The sequence below is a fragment of the Tenrec ecaudatus genome, chromosome 4 (genome assembly GCF_050624435.1).
Source record: "Tenrec ecaudatus isolate mTenEca1 chromosome 4, mTenEca1.hap1, whole genome shotgun sequence".
In the NCBI taxonomy this organism is placed as follows: Eukaryota; Metazoa; Chordata; class Mammalia; order Afrosoricida; family Tenrecidae; genus Tenrec; species Tenrec ecaudatus.
The window spans coordinates 5,560,407-5,577,004 of record NC_134533.1 but is presented as its reverse complement, the minus strand read 5'-3'; the positions used below and the strand labels follow the sequence as shown (position 1 = coordinate 5,577,004).

Genomic DNA, 16,598 nt, shown 5'->3' with positions numbered 1-16,598 from the left:
TGTAGGAACCTAGGTGAGTATGCCTGTGTGCCTACATGTGAGTGTGTGAATGGGGGTGTGCATGAGTGGATACATGTGAGTGCACATTAAGTATGCATGTGTGTGAGTGTGGACATATGCTTTCACGTGCATGCATGTATATTGTGTGTGAGTGTGGATATGCATGAGCGTGCTTGTATGGGGGTATGCATGTGTGTGTGAAAGTGTGCATGTATGGGTGTGGAGTGTGCCCACATTGGGTGAGGATGAGAGAGAAGAGGGTGGGGGGGCAGCAGAGACTGGGGTGACTGAAGAGAGAGGAAGTGGGGTGCTGGGGTCCACACAGCTGGATGTGTGCAGATGGAGGAAAGAGGGGTTGGGGTCTCCAAGCTGCCATCTGGGCCCCACTTGGTGGAAGGAGCCTGGTGGAGCTTGGCACCTGGGGCCAGGTTGGGGTCAGAAGAGGCACTTGATGGGTGCTGAGGTGGCAGAATGGGGTGTTGGTTGGCCATGGGCGCAGAGATGCCAGATCCCCGTTGTGAGCTGGCTGAGCTTCCCCAAGAGTTGGAATGTATGTTGCTTTAGAAACCCTGGGGTTTTGCTAGCATGGTCATGTCATGGCCCTCGGTAGAGTAGTTAGAGATCTATATGCCGTGGCAACCTGCAGGGTCGGCAGTTCGAAACCAGCAGCAGCTCCGAGGGAGAAAGACTGGGCTTTCTATTCCTGTCAACAGTGATGGCCTTTGAAACCCACAGGGGGGCGCTGTGAGACAGCATGGACTCGGTGGCCGTGAGTCTGGTTTAGGTGTGGCCTAAAGAAGGAGCCATTGAAGGCTTAGTGGTTTCACCCCTTGGTCTGCTAGCCAGTAGATCAGCAGTTCAAAACCACTAGCAGCTCCACAGGAAAAAGACGAGGCTTTGTACTCCTGTAAAGACTTGGAAACCCACAGGAGCAGTTCTACCCTGTCCTGGAAGGTCCCTGTGAGTTGGCATCGACTTGATGGTTGTGAGTTTGGTTTGGGGGTGGGTATTTTTTGTAATCTAAAGAAGGAGCCCTCAGGTGCAATGGTTGGTAGCCTGTTGGGCCGCTAACCACATGGTCAGCAGTTCAAAACCATCAGCTGCTCCATGGAAGAAAGACTTGGCTTTCTATTCCTGTGAAGAGTTACAGCCTCAGTACTGCCTTGATGGCAGCAAGTTTGAGAATGGGGAGTAGTCTCAAGGAGGGCCACGGATCCAGCCGTTCAAAACTTACCAGCCGCCCCATGGGAGGAAGATGAGGCTGCCTACTTCTGTACAGATGGCCAGTCTCAGAAACCCCGACCCTGAGTGGCCCTGCGTCAGAATCGCCCTGTTGGCCGTGGGCTCAGTTTTGCCGTCGGGTTGTCTATGAAGCCTGGTGAAAAAGTTGGAGCTAGTGTGGGCACGACCAAAATGTGACACAGGCGTGGCGTGGGTGCACCATGTGGGGGGAAATGGCGCCCACAGACAGGCTCAGAGCAGGGCCACTGCCAGTCTTGCGTGTGTGAAGACACAGGACGGTGCCATTCGGGGAAGCTCAGTACGAGGCTTGCCTGCATCTTGCTCCTCAAGTGGGCGCGCTCCAGCAGAGGCTGAGCTTGACCATGCCCTCGGTGCAGTGGCGCTCACGGACTTGCTCGAAGCACTTCTGTTTTATTTTTTAACAGCTGTTTGATTGTAAATGAGGCGGGGCTTTTATTTCAGGTCATCAGAGTTGCATTCGACAGTTTAAACGACTCATTGCATCTCCCAACGCTGTTCACCCTTCACCTGCCCCTCCACTTCTCTTCTCCCTCCTGGGGGGCCACCCGCTTCCATTTCACCAGGTCAGCACCCCTCCACCGTGTGGCCCCACTGCCTTGTCTCCCCTCCTCCACCTCGTGCCAATCTTTGAAGTTCGTTCCCTCTGGGCTGAAAGTCTTTATTGGCCCCGACCTTTCATGTGTAAGCAGAACAGTAACAAACACCTGTATCTATAAAGCACACTTGGGTGACGGACCGCACAATGGGGGGTGCCTGCATGTACACACCATATGTCATCTCGGGGATGCTGTGAGCCAGAATTGACTGCATGGCAGTGAGCATGGTTTTCTGGCTCCATATAGACACAAATGGGTATAGAAATCATTGAGGCCTGCAGCAGAGTGGTATGCCCCTTTGGGTATGTATTGGCAGTCCTGAGACGGTGTACCATGTCCTGGTAAACGTCTTACAACCAGGGCACATTACAAAGTTTCAGGTCTGCTAATAAATGTCCAAAGAGGCACACCACTCTGCTGGAAACCTCAACCATTTTTCTACCTATTTGTGTATGTAAGCCCGTGGGCCAGAGCCCGTATTCCAGGGCTCTGTGTGCTGAGAAAGTCTGGGAGCAGTGACACCCCACGAGCAGTGAGCGCTCCCAATCTCTAGATCTTGGCTTCTAAATATCACTCCCCCCAAAAGGAACCAGAGCTCCTCTGAGCACAGGCAGGTCCCAGCGCAGAGGCAGGGAAGGGCAGGGCGGGAGGCCAGCCAGGGACAGTTCTCAATGAAGGATCAATACCATCCTGAAAGGCATCAATTTTTCTTCTTCTTTGGTCTTTGTAGTGCCTTCATTCATGTTCTGTGATTTACCTCTGGGTTCTTATATCCGTTTTGATGGCTACATGGAAACTCCCAGATAAAATTTGATTAAAAGGGTTTATTAAGGAAGTTAGCAAGTTGTAATGTTCAAGGGGGTTGTTTACCAGGACTCGTTGCAGTTTCGAGGCTGCTAATAAACACCCCAGAGAAGCAGCCCACTGCTGTAAGACTCAACTGGAAGGCATTCAGCTCACGCTCCGTGGGTGGGCAAACCCAACTCCTTGAATTAAGTGCCCAGAGGCACCCACACTCCAGGAAGCCTCAGCCCGAAGCACTCTGTCATTTTGGTGGGTCAGCAAGTCCAACTTCTTCAGTCAAATGCCCCCACCTCACCTCCCCACCCCACAAGCCAGCCTCCTGCACAAAAGCACCCTGCTTTCCTTCTCCGTGGTCGGGAAGAGCATCACTGGACGTGTGCCCTGGCTCCTGGTTCTGCTGCTCATAAGACCCTCTCCCTGCTCTTCAGAGCCCAGTTTTATATGCAGCGGGCAGGCAATCCAGGGACTCCTGCTTGTAATGACTCACAGGTGAATCCTCGTGGTGTCTCCCCCACCTGCTTCTCAGACCCCTGCAGGCAGAGGGGGTTTGTTGGGGAGTTAGAGGCTTTGTCTGGAAGAGTCTCATTTAAGAATTCACTGCACCTCATGGCCATGCTGTAATCACCAGCATTTAAAACAAGATCCTGAATGGAGGCTCACACCTGTCGGGGGAAGTCATTCTTTTTAGTAGCTTGCAGGGATGGGACTGCTCCGTCATTGAAGGAGCTGCTGAAGCCAAGCTTTTGCGACTGACACTCCCACAGTGCACTCTGTGGTTCATGCATCTGTACCGTGATTCAGAGTGCTGACACTTCTGGTGGAGGTGGTGGTGCTGGTGGCGGTGGTGGTGGAGGTGGTGGTGTGTGTGAGTTTGGCACTGTAAAAGCTGTAGTATATATGTGGCAGAAGAAAGTGCAGGATTTTAAGTGAAATCCCATGAAGAGACCCCCACAGAGGTTTTTGTGGAAAGTGGAAACCTGATTCCAAAATGAGTCGATGGGGCGGGGGCAGTGGGCGGGGATGGCTGGGCCTTCTTGAAGGAGCTGAGTCTGAGGGCACTGTTCTAGTAGGTGTTGAGGCTGTCTCACAGACAGTGAGACGCTGGCCCTGGGCTGGACAGGATGCCCTGACGCAGCCCCAGGAGCACCTGGTAGAGGGGGCCCGGCAGAACCCTGGCGCCAGGGATGTGTGTGTGGAGGTTCGAGAGGTGAAACACCCAAGCGTGGGAGTGTCCAGAGCCCAGGTGGGCACCAGACAGTGGCCTGTGACATCCTGAGCTGCCCTGACCTCTTGGTGTCAGACCTGAGTAGCCGAGTATGCCGGGCATTTTTTAAGTCACGCTGGTTCATCCTTCCACGCTCCTATCTCACCTCCTCCAGGGAGCCCTCTGGCCCACCTCTGGCCACTCACTGCAATGATCTTCCTTGTCTTAGATTGCATGTGTGCATGTGTGCTCGCGTGTGCGTGTCCTGCCCAGCTAGACTCTCAGTTCCCCGCAGGTGGGCCATGCCATAGACGCAGGGTCGCGGGGTCATGGTTCATCTTGTGCAGTGGGGATTCAGTCGCTGGCATCCGGGCCGCCCTGGCCCGTGAGCGCTGGGAGGCCCAATGTAATGCTTGGTGAATATAAATAAGGCGTAGACTGAAAACACTGCTTTTTTTGGTACAGTAGCAAAGGGTTGGGTTACTTGAATTGGGTTGTGTTTAGTGTAACCATGTAAACAGTGTAAAATATAGGCTATCGGAATGGAAGCCTGGACATCTGTTATGAATTCTATATATAAATATTGGCTATGCTTACACGGGTTCAAGTGGGATTGTTGGCTCTGGGGTTTCAAACTCCTGATTCGGCTGTGGTAGCAGCTGGGGATTAATAACAAGGTCTGGTGCCCACGGCAGGAGTTAGGCAGGGCTGGCATTCCCTGACACCGAATGCTGGGTGCCTCTGGGAGCGGTCGCCTTAAGCCCACTCTAGAAACACAGTGGGCTCATCTGTCTGCATGTCCCTCAGGCAGCGGGGACCCCCAGGGGCTCTGGAACACCCCGAGAGGTTTGAGGAAGGTGAGGAAGCAGCTCAAGTATTACCAGGTCTGGGGTCACCTCCTCCAGGAAGCCTGCCTGGCTCACCTCCTGCCCGCTCTGTCCACCTGCCCGAGCTGTTCCTTTCCCCTCGCGGTGGCTCTGTGCCGCACGGAGCTGGGGGAACCCAGGGCCTCAGGTGAGTGCCCTGTGGCCGGTTTGGGGTGGAGAGGGGGCAGATCTCATTCCCACTTTATGGATGAGGAAACTGAGGCTCAGGGAGGTGATGGCCTGGCCCTGCGTCACAGCTGGAAGCCAGCGGGGCTTGAACCTGGACCCTGGGGTCGCAGGTGGCCCAGAGCCCGCTGAAGGAGGCAGCTCATGGATTAGCCAGCTCCCCATCTAGCCCCAGCCCCACCTGCACCGCAGCCATCGTGTGTGGAGAGGGTCTTGAGGCTGGTGGTGCAGAGTGTTAAGTACAACTGCAAGCTGAAAGGCTGATGGTTCGAATCCACCCAGAGACACCTCGGAAGCAAGGCCCAGTGACTGGCTCCGAGGATTTCAGCCTCTGAATCACCCTGCAGAGCACATTTTCCTCTGATGCGCCCCACGGTGACACCTGCTTAAGGTCCATGGGTGCTTCCTGTCCCATCACCAGGTCTTGCTTCTACCACATCGCAGAGCGGGTCTGCAGGCGGTTCCGAACCTAGAGGTTGGCACTTCCCTGCAGTGCTGAGGAAGAAAGGCCTGGCAGTCTGCTTCCCTAAAGAGAGCAGCCAGTGGACGCAGCTCTGCCCTGTTACACGTGGTGTGCACACGAGTCGGAATCGGCCCATTGGCCATGGGATCAGGTCCCAAATGGCCACGCCATTTTGGGGACTGTGTCCTGTCACCCTCAAAGAAGGAGCCTTAGTGATGCGGTGGTGAAGCGCTCAGCTGCTAACCCAAAGGTCAGGGGGTCACACCCGCCAGCTGCTCCAGGGAGAGAAGCCGAGCCTGGGCGTCCGTGAGAGACTGCCTGGGGCAGCCCTGCGGTGAGGGGGCTCAGAGGCAGGGCGTTATTCTCCAAGCCCTGGTAGCGCCGCAGGGAAGCACTCCCCTGCCCACCGAGGCGGGGGTGGCTTCGACCCACCCAGCAGTTCCAAGGGACAAAGGCCTGGCAATCTGTTCCCATAGAGAGCGTGGCTGAGGAAACCCTGTGTCACCTGGGGCCACCGTGCAGTGAGGTCGACTCGGGGCACTGACGACATCCACGAGCCTCACGGTGTCCGACCGGTATGTGCCGTTGTCACCCCACCTCGCAGGCAGGGCGCTGAGGTCAGAGAGGGTGGGTACCTTGCCCTGGGTGTCAGAGTGTCAGAGCGCGGCTAGCGGCCCCGCATCTGTGTGCTGCATGGACTCCTGACCCCTCCGAGCACCTTTGCAACATGTCCTGAAGCATAGTTTCACAGTTAGCTTCATATCTCTCTTACAAACACACACACACCACACACACACACCACACACACCACAAACACCACATATCACACACACCATACACACCACACACACACACACACCACAGACACCACATATCACACACACCATACACACCACACACACTCACACATACACCACACACACACCACACACATACCACACACCACACCCCCCCACACACACACCACACACATACCACCCCCACACCCCCCCCACACCACACACACACACACTCACACCACACACTCACACTACACACACACTCACACCACACACTCACACCACACACTCACACCACACACACACACACCACACACATACCACCCCCAAACACCCCCCACACACACACCACACACACACCACACACCACACACACCACCCACACACACCACACCACACACACCACACACACACACCACACACACCACACACATACACCACACATACCACCCCCACACACCACACCCACACACACATACACCACACACACCACACACACACATACACCACACACACACCACACACACTCACACACCACATACACACATACCACACACACACCACGCACACTCACACACACACACACACAACTCACAGCCTTCACGCTTCGCGGGTGGCAGTGCAGGCCAGAGATGCTCAGAGTACAGTTGTTCGATCAGGACATGTTACAGAGTTCTTCCAGGATCACTTTTAAATACACAAAAGTATTACAGCCCCAGCTTTGTGAGGCAGCAGACACAGCCCCCAAGTTAAGTGCCCAGAGGCACCCCATGCCCCAACACGCATGCAGCTTCCCTTGCTCCGAGGGCCCGGAAGTCCACTGCTCTGCCTCACACTCTGGCTTCTGGGGAGCGGCTGATCTTCTGACTTATGGACTTGATCTGGATGGGCTGGCATGTTTTCTGAATATACGACTCTTTGATGGAAAGCTTGCTTTTGTCCACATAGTAGGGTCTATGAATTTGTTTCTCTCATCTACCCGGACTCACAGAGCACTTGGGGGGGGGGGTGTTCTGAATTGCCCACCTCTGGTCAGCAGTGGGACACTTAACTCCTGTGTCCCTGGGGCTCCTGATGCGCATGCCACCATAGCATGTCCTGAATGCCCACAGACAGACCTTGAAGGGAGCATGGGGTATTGCATGTCATCTAGTCAGTGCCAACTCCCTGGGACCCTAGCAGAGGGCTCTGCTCTCCCTGCCCTCCCCCGACCCCCACCCCCAAGCTCACCCCCTGCTTATATCTCCTGCTGCTCCTCCCTCCCTTCTTCTCCCCAGATACCTGCATATCAGTGCCAGAGAGCTGAGGCCAAGGAACCAAAGGCTCCTGGCCTGGGTGGAATATGCAGGTGTGACTTCCGACCTGCAGGGAGGTTTTGAAAAGAGGGTCCGGCCCTAGGCACCTGACCTGGCCAAAAGGAGCATGCAGAACTGCTGTGGCGACATCCTTGCCAACTCTGCCCCGAGTGATTTCCCACAGGCCCCTTGCACATGTTGGTGCCCATGTTGTGGAGCACGTGGGGCCGCCCTTCCCTCTCTGTGCTCATGGCCCTGCCCGCCCATGGTCTCTGCCCAGTGCTTCCTGGATCGTTGCAGCCCCGGTCCCAGCACCTGGGGCTGCCCCTGCTCCCTGGCTTCAGCCGGCTCGGGATTCTCCTTGGGGATGCTTAGTACTCAATGCCATTTTCCCTGGTAGGGTGGGTCTGAGTGCCAGCACTCAGCAGTGCCCAGTCCTATGTGCTGCCTGCTGACCCACACCTGCTCGGCCACCTCTACCCCCATATGCATACCTTGTTGTAAAACGTTGTGTTGAACCGGGTTGACTAGCGGGTTGACACTCATACATGTGTAAGAGAGAACTTTATATCAAGAAGTAATTACCCGGGGAGTGAGTCCGGTCTGACCACCCCCACAGTGGGGTGAGCCAGGAAGGGAACATAACAGATCAGCAATGGGAGCAAAGCAAAGCCACAAAACCCCTGAGGAGCCCCAAAAATAGACCTCAGGCTAGGAAGGGCAGTTCCTGGAACCCCCCAGGACCGGTGGGGAGATAGTCATAAAGTTCAGGGCACAGACCTGGAATTAGCTGCTTTTTCTTTCTTTGCTAGTTTTTTCTTTTCCTTCTTTTAAAAATTCTTTTTATTCACTATTTTGTTTTGTTTCGGCGTTGTCTCTGCTACTGTTGGTTTGCCTGCCTGTATCAGATAGGCACGGGAAGTAAGCCCCCGGAGAAGGCAATGGGAGCAACGGTTCTGGAAGGGCCTGTGGGGAGCGGGAGGTGGGGAAAGCGGCGGGCAAACAAAACCACAGACGGGAACAAACTAGGGAATTAAAATCAACAACGAGGAGGACGGAGAGATCCCGGGGGTGTTGGAGCAACAGCAGTCTAGCTGAGAGGAATGACTAAGAGGCAGAACGAGGGCGAGCGGAATGGTGGGGTAGGAGGAAGATAAAAGGAAACAGAGGAAAGATCTAGGAAGCAAAGCAATGGATAGAGGTGTAAACATGGGTGTGCATTTATGCAAGCATATTAATTCATAAAACAAAGTGTGCGGGTTGAGATAAGAGTTGTATGAGTCCATAATAAAATGTTTAAAAAAGAGAAAAGAAATCCAGGATTAAAAAAAAAACCCAAAGGGTGCACTTATGTAAATACATTAATTCATAAAATTGGCCTATGTACATCTATTTATTTATATGGCAATATATTGAGGAAGTGGATGGACTTTGGGCTTCAGCTCAAGCCCTCCCTCAATGCAAGAACACTTTGTTCTACCAATCTGGCATTCCGTGATGCTCACCCTTCCCACATGATCCTGAAAACAAAATGGGTGTGTAAGCAAGTATCGTGAAGAAAGCAGATGGTGCCAGGCTATCAAAAGATAGAGCGTCTGGGGTCTTAAAGTCTTGAAGTTAAATAAGCAGCCATCTAGCAGCTATGTGTCAGCCTGTGTGATCATGAGGTGTCAATAGGATCAAAGACCCAGAACAAAAAATCATATCATTGTGAATGAGGGGGAGTGCTGGAGTGGAGACCCAAGACCCATCTGTAGGTAATAAGACATCCCCTCACAGAAGGGTCACAAGGAAGGGATGAGTCAACCAGGGCGCAGTTTAGCACTGATGAAATACAGAACATTCCTCTGGTTCCTTGAGGCTTCCTCACCCCACAGTCATGACCCCGTTCCTGCCTTCCAGGTCTGGCTAGACTGGTACAGATAAGAGCTCATGACACATGGAATCCAGGTCAGATAAACCCCTCAGAAATAGAAATGGGAGTAGTGATACCAAGAGAATAGGAGAAAAGTTGGTGGGGAGGAGGAAGAAGGGGGAATTGATCACAATGATCAATGCCTAACTCCCCACCCCAGGTGGATGAACAACAGAAATGTGGATGAAGGGAGACAGTGGTTGGTGTAAGACATGAAAACAATAATAATTTATCAAGGGTTCATGAGGGTGGAAGTGGGGGAGGGAGGGAAAAAAAGGAGCTGGTACCAAGGGCTCAAATAGAAAGTCAATGTTTAGAAAATGATGATGGCAACATATGTACAAATATGCTTGATACAATTGGTGTATGGATTCTTACAAGAGCTGTAAGAAAAAAAAGCAAAGCAAAAAAAAAGAAAAGAGCTGCAAGAGCCCCCAAGAAAATGATTCTTTTAAGAAGTAATTATGTATCAGTATAACATCCCAGTCCAGATCAAGTCCATAAGTTCAATATTAGCCCATATGTCTGATAGTAGTCTATAAATTCCTCTTCAGACCCACGCAGCACATGCACTGATGCTGAATGTAGGAAGATCACAGTCCGTTGTGCGGAAAGTCCTGTGGATCCAGTGGCGGTGGATGCATCTCCAGGGCCCTGGCTGCCATCAGGCTGGTGCCGTGTGGCTTGTCAACAGGAAGGTGAAGCAGAGAGCATGGCCCACCTCTGCCTCTTCTGTTGGCAGAATCAAGAGAGAGGACTTTACCAGGATCCTCAGGAGAAGGCCACGCCCACAGGGAGGGATCATCAGGCTGTGACCTGATGGACAGGCTAGACTCCACCCCTCCCTTCCTTTATTAAATTGTGTAATTACCACAGCAAAGCCCGATTCAGAGTGACCCTCAAGGACAGGGCAGGACTGCTCCTTGGGGCTTCAGAAATTGCAAATTAGCTGCCTCTTCTTTCTCCCAAGGAGCAGCTAGTAGTGGGTTTGAACTCTGGCCTCCTAGGCACAGCCAGCCTGACACGAGGCTGTGCGATTCAGTGGCACCAATGACCTGACTCACCTTCCCAGTTTGTTCTGCCCTATGATCGACTCCCGGCCCCCAGGTTCTCCAGTGCCAGGTGGGTCTTAAGCGACCAGTGAGCTGAATGACTGACTGTTGGCTGTTCAGACGGCTTCTGAGAACAGTTTTGGCTTAAGATTTAGAGGTGATTTCAGGGCACGCATTTCAGGGATTCAGCCACCCTCTCAGGCTGCAAAGGGTCTAGAGTCCGTGAGAATTTTCTTTTCTGTTCCACATTCCCGCCCTTTTGATCAGACCCCTTGTACAGATTCTTTGATCAAACCGTTCCGTCTTGGCAGCTGGCCTCCTGGCCGGACAGGCTCTTTTGAAAAAGCTTCTCTAGTCTTTAACTGTGCTGACATGTGTGTAACAGGGCCTTGATCGGTTCCGCCATTTCCGCGGGGTTGGCGGGGGCGGCGTTTGGTGAGATTTCGTTCTCACATTGGACACCCGTCGTCAATCTCCATTTCTAGACTCAGTGGCAGCTCTTTCTCCCCGTCTTCTCTGGAGACCTCTCCGCGGCTGCCAGTCCTCACTCCTCTGGTGGTTACGAGTGGGGCTGCGGACCGCAAGGTCGGCGGTTTGAAACCACCAGTCCCTCAGAGGGAGAACGACGGGGCTTCCTACTCCCATAAACCATTGCAGTCTTGGGACCCCACAGGGGCAGTTCCACCCTGTCTTACAGGGTTCCCAATGAGTGGGCATCGACCCCCTGGAAGAGAGTTTGAAGTCTGGTTATCCTCCTTTCTACCTTCTTTCTGTCCCCACTACCATCCATTACCCCACCCCCCGCCCCGCCCCAGCTGTTCCGTCCTCTGCTGCTTCTCTCTGGGGAGGGCAGGAGCCCCGGGCCAGCCTGGGGTCCAGCTCTGGCTGCTATGGGGCCATGGAGTGGGGGCGTAGGTGTAGTCTGTACCAGGCAGGGCGGGGAAGCCGTCAGGCAGAGGCAGGCTCCTCCACAGCCCTGGGTCCCCTTTGAATCCAGGTGACAGGCGGCTTGGTGTGGGTTCCTCTGGGGACTCAGCAGCGAGGCAGGCGCGTGGTGGTTTCTGGATGCCAGGGCCGCGCACCAGCCCTGCCGGCGCCGACCCGTCCAGCCTCCTGTCGGAAACCTGCCCGCTGCCCCCAGGCTACTCTGGGCTGCTGGCCGAGCAGAGCTGAGCTGAGCTAGGCTCGGTTTGGGAAAAGCACAGGAAATTAAAGGGCTCCCCCACCTCCGGCCTTTGAAGGAGGCACCGCCTGAAAGGTCGTCTTTCCAGTTTGGGGGAAGAACCGAGCCAGAGAGCCAGTGTGGGGTTTGTGCCCGGGGCACCTTCCTGGAGCTGTGCTCGCACCCAGCCTCCCTCTTCTTGCACAGCCCGGGCAGGCTGCCCTGGCCAGCCCCTTCTGTCACCCTTCACTGTTGTGGGGCAGGGCTCCTGGGCCCTGGCTCGGGTGCCGATGGGGGTGCAGAGGGGGAGACCTGGCTCCCAGCCTCCCTTCCTTCTCTGGCCCAAGTAGCTTCCTAGCCATGCCCCCTCGGCGGCCCCTCACTTCTTGGGGGCAGGTTTCTGGGCCCTCCCTTGGGATGTTGATGGTGGTAGGGGGTTGGGGGTCCTGGTTCCCAGCCTCCTTCCTTATGCTCCCCTAAGACAGGCCTTCCCGCCAGCCCTCCATGTGACACCTCAGTGCTGTGCGAGGACCTCCAGGGCCCTGGCTCGGGGTGCCGGTGGGGGGTGGGGTCCGGATTCACGGCCCCTACAGCTTCCAAGCCAGTGGTCTAGCACTGCCTCCTGCGACCCTGTTCCTGCCAGCACAGGCCATGCCCACAGGGTTCTCGGGCTGGTTTGGACTGTCTAGGTAGACTCAGACCATCCACACTTCAGTGAGCTGTCCAGTGCTCTAACCGTGGACGACCAGAGGCCTGGTGGGTGAACCTGCCACTCCCCTGTAGGCAACACCTTGGTTTGGATGCCTGTGTTGATGGGAACTTGCTCCCTGCTCTCACCAGTACCCAGAGGGGCTGCAGGTAAGCTCACCGCTGGTGGGCCTGCTCCCTGCCGAGTTTAACTGGGACTGGGCCCCTGGGCACTGCCGAGAGCAGGGTGTGGGCACGTGCTGACCCATAGCGACCTCATGCACAACCCACCTAACCGCCTCCTGGTGTGTGCCCATCCTCAGCATCATGTTTAAGACCATTGTTGGTGTTGAACTGCGGACCTTGCAGTTAGCCGCCCCGTGAGTAGGATCCAGCAATCCCACTACTGGTTGGGTTTTCAGGAGAACGAGAAGCAACAAGTACAGACAGATACCAGCACGCTGACGTTCGCAGCAGCGCCATTCTCAATCTCGGCAGAAGATGGAAGTGGCCCAGGTGTCCGTGAACAGGTGACTGCCTCAACACAATGCCACCCAGCCAGGTGCTATGCCAGCCTCGGAGAGGCCCGGAGCCCGGCCTCGGCATGCACGGGGGCCTCCCGCAGAGTCAGATAAGTCAGGCGCACACGGACGAGTACCAGGGGACTTGGAAACGTTGGTGGAAAAGGCATCCTAGGAAGGGAAAAAAAAAACACAACTATGCATGGATTTTAGCTCGCTCTCTCTTTTTTTTTTTTGCACCGAAATCAGCCCACACTCACCTGTTGTAACCTGTCTGAACAGGATCCACCGTAGGCCCTAGGAACAAAGATAAGGCATCAGTTTGCAAAGTGCTCCTGCCGGGGATGGGAGCCCCGTTCACGTGGAACAAAGAGCCGCCGTCTAGTGTCTGGTGAAGCCTGGGTGGATGAAGGACATCATTGGTACTTTATGAAAAGCATACAAGAGACCCCCCCCCAAGTCAGCCGCTTACAAAGAGAAGAAAGGATGTCACAGTGACACCCCACCCCCCCGGAGCAGGTCGTCCACATCAGTTTTTCCCTTTGACATTTTGGATCGGCGTCTGATTCACACATTGTGTGTCAAGAGTTCGATCCCGTGAAGAAGAGTTGGGCAAGCATCACCATGACCAATTCTGGAACATTCTCTTCTTCCTTGGACTGTTTGTTTTCATCTCCCCATCCCCCCCCCCCCCCCCCGGGAGCCATGCTGCCCGTCACCTGTCCTGGAGTTCACATACAGAACAACACTTCCAAACAAGAGTCAAAGAGAAAGAGAAAGCAGGCCTCTGATACAATGCGATTGGTGCCCATACCCAACTCTTGGCCGGCCTGGGCAGGCTGCCCTGGCCAAGCCCCTCGGTGACCCCTCTGTGATCAGAGAGGTTACGCCCTCCGTGCCGTCGATTTTAGGACACTTACTGTACCCCTGTGCCTGTCATCGTTGGCTCCCCGCTCACCTCCCATGACCATTGGTCCAGTGGTGTCTCCATAGGATTGCCCATCCTGCCTGTATTGTATGGATAAACACAACCAACCAACCCAAAAAACCTACAGGTGGTCATAGGTCTGACAGGGGTATCTCTCTGCTGGATGGAGAGAGGGCCATGCTGTAAACCCTCGGTCCAGCCCCCCTTTCATCCAGGGTCGCATGCCCCAGGCCCCGCTTGCCTGACCCCTTTTGGTTTTCGGCATTCGTGTTGGAAAGGCGAGTACCCTAAGGACCCCATTGCTATTCCTGCAGCCGGGAATGGAGCGGAAATTGGGATGTATTTTGTAGCTATCACCTCCTATGGCAAGGGATGTTTTACGGACCAACAGTGTGAGTGAGCGGGCTTTTAAAGGGAAAGATGAAGTACTTTAAAATAAGAAAGCAGGAACTGTTAAAAACAACCAATTTAAAATAGGTCAACAGGGAGATCAAATGATAAGATACTAATACGACACCTGTAGCTTGAAATGCAGCAGCCTGATTGATTTCTGATGGAAGAGATCCAATGTGCAGTAGCAGAAGGAACTACCAACACCCTCCCACTAAAGTCGTCCAGTTCTGGTTCTGACCCATAGCGACCTCATGCACAACAGAACAAAACACCCCCTGGTCCTGGACCTTGTTCACCATTGTTATGGCTGAGCCCCCTCTTGCAGCCCCTGCATCCTTCTATTTCACCCGCACCAAGCACGGTGTCCTTTCTCAGGGACTGGTCTCTCTCGACAACACATCCAAAGGACGCGAAATGAAGTCTCCCCAGCCTGGCCTCTGAGGAGACTCTGGCTGTGCTTCTGCCCAGACCGACTTGTTTGCTCTTCCACCTGTCCAAGGGACTTTTGCTATCTGCCGCCAGCACCCTAACTCAAAGGCATCAATTCTTCTATGGTCTCCCTGATCACTGTCCAACTATCACATGCGTAAGAGGGGGTTGGAAATGCCATGGCTCCGGTCCGGGGACATCTCCATGGGCTCAGCTTTCACAACTCTGACTGCAGAATTAAAGTTGAGCTCTCTTTTTGCCCAGTGGGTTGTCAGAATGATGGTGCCCGGGTCATCTTCGGACAAGAGCAGTCCTTTCTATGGGAATTTCAACCCAATGGGACCAAGATCCTGATGCGTTTCTTGGAAGAATGGTCGCAGGAGATGAAACGTGGCTCCCTCAGGATGAGCCTGACCACCCGGCCCAAGCAAAGCCATGGCTGCCGAGAGGTGGAAATGGCCCAAAGCAAGAGGGCAAAGGTCAAGAGCAAAGGTAATGGCAATAGTCTTTTGGGGTGCTCGAGACCTTTGCTTGTTGACTTTCTGGAAGGCCGAAGAACAGTAACACCTGCTTCTCAGGAGAGTGTTTTGAGATGATTGGTAATGCGCCTGGGAAACGCTCCCCAGAGAGCCCTCTCCACCACGTCCAGGCTCCTGCTCACTCCTCCCATCCCACGCGGGTGACTGGGGGAGCGTTTTGATGGGATTCATTGGGCCTTCACTTTGCCATTCTGACTTGGCTCCTGGTGATTTCCTTGTTTCCTGACCTTAGAAGAAACTTGTAAGGGACACCTGGTTTTCTTTAGTTAATTCGCGTTTTTTAAAAGGCGACATTGGCATGGCTAAATCCCCAGTGGCTTGAGCGAGGGTTAAGTGGCCAGCCTCGTTGCAGGCAGAGGTGCCTGGCCCAGTTGGTCTCTTTTCATTTTGTGTTTTCCTCACACTCTTTGCAGACCCCTCACGCTGTGTGACGAACCTGTCTTAGTGGTCAGGGGGCTGGAGGAGAGGTCAGTGGGGAGCTTGAGAGCAGCAGCACCCCCCTGCGCCCCCAATAAGGATGGGTCTGCTCTGAGCACTGGATCTTGGGCACCCTGGCACTCCCTCTCCAGACTTCATCTTCCCCTTCTGTAAAATGGGGTACTGATGACCATGAGCCTGGTGCTTGGGGGACCGGGTGGGTTATGTGCGTGGGGCATGGGCAACAAAGAGTGGTCAGCTGCTGGGGGACAAATGGCCTTTTGCTGTGGCCAGGTATAGTGATGATAACATCCCATTGTTAGGAGTTTTTTAACAGAATTTTTTTATTCGTTTCGACCCAAAGTTCAACCCTGTGAGCCATTGTGAAGTGTTCGGTGGGTCGGCGTCACGTCCCTCCTGGCTCCTTCCAGAACTTCTGCCTCACCCCAAAGTGAAGCCCAGGCCCATCAGAGGTTGCCCCATGCCCCACTCGACGTCTTGTTGCTACACCCATTCTGGTTTGTAGCACCGCTTCTGTTCCGCTCAAGCAGGCAGCCTGGCACAGAGAGGGTGCGAGAAGGAGTGATGAGGGGCCACCTGTGCCCCTGGGTGCCAGCCTCTGTGTCCTGCCTCCCACGCTCCCCCTGGTGCCTGCATGGAAGCTGCAAACCATCCCCCCCCCACCCCCCCGTGGACCTGAGCAGAGCTTCCAGGGGTGCTGTTTTGGGTGCTCGGGATGAGCTTGTTTTGACTTCCATTTCCCAGGATCCATCTGGGTGAGCTGGGGTGTGGGGCTGGCTGTCTGGGCCCCCATGTGAAGGTGATGTTCTGGGGTGTGCAGCATTGTCTGTGAGCAGAGTGGAGCCCAGAGCTGAGACCTTTTTCTGGGAGCGCTCCTTGCAGGTCCAAGGCTCCCCTGGGTCAGGGGGCAGGCTCCCTGGGGGTCCTCTCGCAGGCTGCAGCATCCTGCCGATACTGCTGAGTAAGCATTAGATAGTGAACTTCAGCGTCAGCGCTTCAAACCCACCAGCCTCTCCAAGGGAGTGAAACGAGGCTGCCTGGGCCCAATGAGATTTGCAAAGCCTGGGAAACCCTATAG

The 16,598-nt window shown here is 54.5% G+C and overlaps 1 protein-coding gene across 1 annotated transcript in view; it reads left to right on the top strand.

Moving 5' to 3' along the window:
* The window catches only part of LRP5 (LDL receptor related protein 5), a 93,703-nt gene that overhangs the window by 22,159 nt on the left and 54,946 nt on the right, over positions 1–16,598 (top strand). The gene's annotated exons all lie outside the window — the stretch shown is intronic.